This window comes from Pelodiscus sinensis, chromosome 27 (assembly GCF_052426305.1).
Source record: "Pelodiscus sinensis isolate ZL-2025 chromosome 27, ASM5242630v1, whole genome shotgun sequence".
Classification (NCBI taxonomy): Eukaryota; Metazoa; Chordata; order Testudines; family Trionychidae; genus Pelodiscus; species Pelodiscus sinensis.
The window spans coordinates 5509199-5515418 of record NC_143078.1 but is presented as its reverse complement, the minus strand read 5'-3'; the positions used below and the strand labels follow the sequence as shown (position 1 = coordinate 5515418).

Here is a 6220-nt window from a genome sequence, read left to right as displayed (position 1 = left end):
AGGGCTATTGCACATATTTTGAAGGTACACCTTGAAAAATAGTGTTTGAAAATGTGGCTCTGCATACACACATGCACAGCAAGCCAACTTGAGAACATGGATTACTTTCAACATCTGGAATACTTAAATATCTTCTCCAGCTTTGGCTACTTGACCAGAATGTTAGCTATATTTTGTTGAGCTGCTAGGGATATAGCTCACCTTTAATTCCCAATTAGAAACCCATCACCTCTGCTGAATGGAAAAGAGGAATGATGGAGTGTAGAACAACTTGCCTATGAGAACAAACCCAATTCAAATAAGGGAAATGCAGCATAAACTTTCACACACCCTGAAATGACTGTCCTGGAAAACATCTTGTTGAGTCTGTAGCATATCAGGGAGATACTACTTCCCTCTCTCCTGTTCCTGGGAAGGGGCAGCACTAGACAGTCTGCAAGAGCTTTTTGTCCGACAAAGGTTGGGGGGGGAACAGCCAACAGAGGCACAGAGGTATCAGTACAGGCAGTCCCCGAGTTACGCGGATCCGACTTATGTCGGATCCGCAGTTACGAATGGGGTTTGCTGCCCGTCTCCCTGGTCTGCTGGAGACCAGCAGACCAGGGAGACGGGGAGCAAAGCCGCAGAGCACGCGGGCAGCGGACAGCCCAGACACGCCACGGCTGTCCCGCTGCCAGCGTCCTCAGAGGCTTTGCTCCCCGTCTCCCTGGTCTGCTGGAGACCAGCAGACCAGGGAGACGGGGAGCAAAGCCGCAGAGCACGTGGGCAGCGGGACAGCCGCGGCGCGTCTGGGCTGTCCCCGTGCTCTGCGGCTTTGCTCCGGACACCTGTGGTACAGGAGCTGGGGCGCTGCCGGTTGGTCCCGTAGCGCCGCTCTGGGCGCTACTGGACCAATCCGGCAGCACCCCAGCTGCTCTGCCCCAGGCGTCTTGATTCAGCCACAGCTGGTCAGTTTCAGCAGCAGCTGAATCAGGACGCCTGGTGCAGAGCAGCTTGGGTGCTGCTGGGTTGGTCCAGTAGTGCCAAGGAGCGGCGCTACTAGAGCAACCTAGCAGCACCCAAGCTGCTCTGCCCCAGGCGTCCCCAAGTCAGCCGCTGCTGAAACTGGCCAGCGCTGACTACAGGAAGCCCAAGGCAGAGTTGCTCTGCCCCGGCTTCCTGGAATCAGCCACTGATCAGTTTCAGCAGCAGCTGACTTGGGGACGCCTGGGGCTCTTAAGTTGAATCTGTATGTAAGAACTGGCGTCCAGATTCAGCTTGTTGAAACTGATCAGCGGCTGATTCCAGGAAGCCCGGGGCAGAGCAACTCTGCCTCGGGCTTCCTGTAGTCAGCCGCTGGTCAGTTTCAGCAGCGGCTGAATCTGGACGCCAGTTCCGACTTACATACAGATTCAACTTAAGAACAACAGTCCCTATCTTGTACGTAACCCGGGGACTGCCTGTATGTCATCTCTACAGGGCAGACACAGGTAAGGATAAGTTTTGTTTCTGAACTCAAGGCTCTTGGCAGCAAGGTTTAGTTTGCCTGTTTTGCGTTTGCAAAGCACCAATACATTCCTACAAGTCACAAGAGCAGCAAATCATTTTTAAACCTTGCTGTTCCAAGGAAGTAGCACACTTCAAAACAGCAAGAGAAGAACGGTGAATTAAATGTCTGATTTCTTGCAAAATTCAACACTTACAGCCCCACGAGCCAAACAGGAAGTGGGCAGGGAGACAAACAGTGGATGTGACTCTGAACCAGTGAACCTATGTTGAAAGTGAAGAGAAATGGAAAGCCCCACACTGTAGCAATGCGTCACAACATGCAAATCATATTCTTGGTTCCAGCCAACCCCCTGCTGAAAGGGAAGTTATTTTATTAAACAAACAATAGCACTAGCAGTGGTTTCCATGGTCCTGACTCAATTATTATTTGCTTTATTAAACTGTTCTGTACCGAGGATCTCTCACCTCACCCACACTGACCAATCCTGGAATTGGAATTCTTATCACTTTTATCTCTATTATAACTATTCTTATCCATGTTATCTCCACACACCGTGTAGTTTGCAGAACTTCTACATTTTAAAGACTTCATCCGCATTTGCTGACCCATTCAGCCAACTTCTATTTGATATTATGCCAGCTATTTAAAGCTGCTGTAACCAAAAGAGGGAACAAAAAACAAAACCAAAAACAAAACATTAGCTTTCCTGGATAGGCAGCAGCTAGTTTCAGCTAAGGGGAGTGAAGCTCCTTCCTCTCTTCTTTCTCCAGTTTCAGACTTTCCTTCTCTCATTCTACCAATCAGCACAGATTCCACGTTAACTTGGTCAGATCCAGGACCAGAAACAGTACCACTTTCCCAAGCTATGTCTACACTGCAGAGCTTATGCGTCCACTTTTGCAGAACAATTTCTGAAAAAGCAGACACATTCTTTTGCCAACCCTATATTCCTCATTGTATGAGGAAGAAGGGATGTGCCGAAAGAGGTTTTTCCGAAATTTGGCCTCGTGTAGATGGGCCAGATTTCGGAAAAGCCTCTTTCGGGGAAAAAAAGCAGAAAAAGATATGCAAATTGCAGTTCTCAATTTGCGTATTTTTTTCCAACTTTTCCTTGCAGTGTAGACACAGCCCCAGTGCCAATGGAGGGCAGCTTATCCACTTCCCCTCAGGCTTCATAACATGAAGAGCCACCCGACTAAACAACATAGCCACACCTGCCTGAGCAGCTCTGAGTACAAGCAACATGATGGCAACACCAGGGGAAAATATAACTTGGAAGGGAATTTTTAGGGGAGCCAAATGTCAGAACAAAAGAGGAAGCCATGGGTGCAGGTCTGAATAAGCTATACATCCTCCTTCTTCAAAAACAAAAGCATCTTGTGTTGGGAAGGATCGCTAACAGTGAAACCAACCTCTCCCCCAATCCCTTACGCTTGGTATTACATGCAAGCGTTTATTTTTTTGGGGGAGTTAAAAAGCAACTCTGTACAAATGGCTCTTGCTGCACCCTGGGTTCAAGTCACATCTGCTGATCTTTAATCCTGTCAATCCCATAGGAGATCATGAGCGAGACATCTCACACTTTCACCGCCACTCCTGTAACTACAAGCACCAAGGGTGTGCATTTGTCCACCCTAAAAACTTTCTGTGGTTGAGACCCTCAGTGACTTTGCATCTATCTTGGCCAAAAATGGTCACATAATTGGTGATGTTTAAACTTTCAGCTATCACCTACGTACAGTGTAAATGGCAAAAGTACGGGGGACAAATTTGCGTCAATAACATCACTAATGAGTCATACACGAGCTGATTATCTGCATGACTTATGGCCGTCGGTTCTTTAGGTGGTAAGAATAATTTGCATCTCGCCTGACAGAAAATTATTGCCCACTAATCCAGAAAATTGCCAGAGAAAAGGCTGGGTCAATCTCAAACGCTGCCTACGGGTCCAAGCAATACAGTTCTAAAGTGAGCTGAGGTTTCATACTGTGGGCCTCAGTTATACTTGGCCTAGGCTGCTGATCCTGCTGCCAGGTTTTGTAAAAGATATTCAAAAGGCTGTTCAAGTCATGCTCAAACGAAGAGAGGGCAAGCATGGCTTGTTTGTTTATCTTTTTAAATCCCACAGTAACTTGCCCAAAATAACAAACTCATTTTTCAAACGAATCTCAAACTCTCTGCATCCAAAAAGGAATTGTGAGGGCAGATGCACCTAGGATCATCAGATCATCACTGAGCGTTTTGAGTTAACATCTAAATAAGCAGAAGAAAGATGCTGAAGAGAATGGCTATCTGAACATGTCCAGTTGGCTTTGGCTGACAGCAGTTACTATCTGAAGGAACCCACGCAAAAGGAATTCATGCCCTACATCCATTTCCCAGAGAACAAGGGACAGATCCTTTTCTGCTGATGATCTTTGATCAGTACAGGAGGGCATAAGGAAAGTTGGGGTCACATCAGAGAGTCTGTTTTGGGTCCCTGATTCTGTGGAGTGGCCTATGCCAGCCCCAGTGTGCAATATAGATTTATGCCAAATCCATTTTGCCCCGACACATCATCTACTACGTGATGGTAGGTATGGGTAGCTGGCCCTGGGACCTGTTGTACTGGCTTTATGCAAGTGAGTATTTCCTCACCAACACAGGGATTTCTCAGCTGGACAGCTAGAGCCAGAGTCCAGCTTACAATCTGACTGTTCTACTAGCCACTGCATGCAGTGTTTACTACTTGAAGTAGTCTCATCAAAGCCAAGGGGGTTCCAGCTCGTAAGGACAAAAAGCCTGCCCTTTCAAAGGAAACTTTAATTTTTGGGTGCCAAACTTAAGTCATCTTAAAGGGGCCTGGTTTCCAAAGGGCAAGAGTGCAGCAATTCCTGAAATTCAGGCCCCTTTCAAACCATCTCAGATTAGGCACCCAAAAAACAGGGGCAACAAAAATCACTGACCACTTTCAAAAATGTAGGCCAATAATTTCTGCAGGATCTGATCTGAAAATCACAGAAACAACCCTAGACCCTGCACTCTCTGATACCCAGTCTCAGTAAAGAGGCAGAGAAGCATCGGAATGGACTATGAAGTCTGAACTCCCTTCTGACTGATGGAGGGAGCTACCATCCATCCAGGAAATTGGAAGATGGGGATCTGGTCCTATACTTGCTCCTTTCCTAGCAGCTGCCAGTTGTGCATTTTTCACTTACACTAAATTATATATTCTATATATAAGGGCAGGGGACCAAAAATCTACTGTTACCTGACGCAAAACATCTTACAGACAGGGAAATTACAATGTACTATAGCAGAGCACTGACTGTTTTCTGAGCAAGAAAGAGTTAATTGAAACAGTCGCATTAAACTTTGGAAACTTGGCATTACTCTTTTTTTTCCTACTCATTTATTCCAAAGAGCCCTCCTCCTCCTCCTCCTCCTCCACAGCCCTACTCATGTCTCATTAAGTTCATAGCTACTAACTGTCACACCTAGCAACCATTCCCTCGGCATGAACTAGTATTCGTTTCAGATTGTTCATCTCTTTCAAGATGGCCAGTTGCTGCTGCAAGCTTCCCCATCGCTTATTTTAAGGAAAAAATGAAGATCCTTCTCATAACGGCTATGACATTTTCAAGTCATCCTCTCAGAAAACATTTTGATGAAATATGATGCACCAAAGTGGTATATCAAAAGCCAGTCTTTTAAATCTGGAATCATGTAATACAGTCTAGTGGTTAAGAAGGGAACTAGTCTAGTGAACTAGTAATGACGGGAAAGCACAATTACTGAAGGTTAATAATGTGACACGTAGAATTTCATCTTTCCATAGCGTGCAATAAAATGACCTCTCACCCCTTCTAAATGCCATCAGATTTATTTTACCCTCAAACTTCCTGTTCTTGATGCTTCAACTAGTTGTGTTTTCTAACCAATCATAAGGAAGGAGACTGATTCTTATTGCCATGAACCTTGCCCAGTCATCTGTACCAGTGTAAAGCACACGCAATAAACAGAATAAATGTCTCACTATGCACAGGAGTAAACAATGACCCAAGGGGAAGGCAAGGAGAATCCACCACAAGGAAAGCTGTCAAATAAGCAACTTTCTTATCTTCAGCCCCTATTGCGATTCTTAACTCTGAGCATTCTTGCTAGTTTTACATATCATGTCTCTCTGTCAAACTGCACCTAAAAGAATGAGGGGAACAGAAACATTAGAATACAAAAAGAGGAGGAGGAGGAGCAGGAGCAGGAAGAGATCATCTCAGGACAATCCTTGTGAACAAACAGATGAGGACAGGAAAATGAAAAAAGGAATTATAAGTAAAATTTGCATGCTGGCTTGAGACCATGTTCTAATTTACATGTCTAAGTAATTCAGTGATTGAAAAACCTGTGCCTACTTTTTTCACCTCAAGGCTTTCATCTAAAGAAATCTCTCTCCCACAAAATGTGTTAAGGTCAAGAATTATTTCTTACATTCTTAAGTGCTGTAGCTTAGTTGGAACCCTTTTGTTTCCTCATTAAATCTTGCATCTGAAATATGATAAGGGAAACCATGTTGAGTGAAATATGGTCTCAAGCCTTTTAAAAACACAGAAGCTGCACACTCACACACTAAAGATTATTAGAGGGGCACTTTAATCAGTCTTGTACTGTTCGTGCTCCAAGGTCTCTGACCGCAACCAATGATAGAGCCACAGAAAAGGAACAGAGCCAAAATGACTTCACAAAACAGTAACT

The 6220-nt window shown here is 45.1% G+C and overlaps 1 long non-coding RNA gene across 1 annotated transcript in view; it reads right to left on the bottom strand.

Moving 5' to 3' along the window:
• Window positions 1–1280: 1280 nt before the first annotated feature.
• The window catches only part of LOC102451561 (uncharacterized), a 45258-nt gene continuing 40318 nt past the window's right edge, over window positions 1281–6220 (bottom strand). The window contains exon 4 of the long non-coding RNA XR_016347957.1: window positions 1281–6013. This is a non-coding gene — a long non-coding RNA (uncharacterized LOC102451561). The remainder of the gene's footprint in view (window positions 6014–6220) is intronic.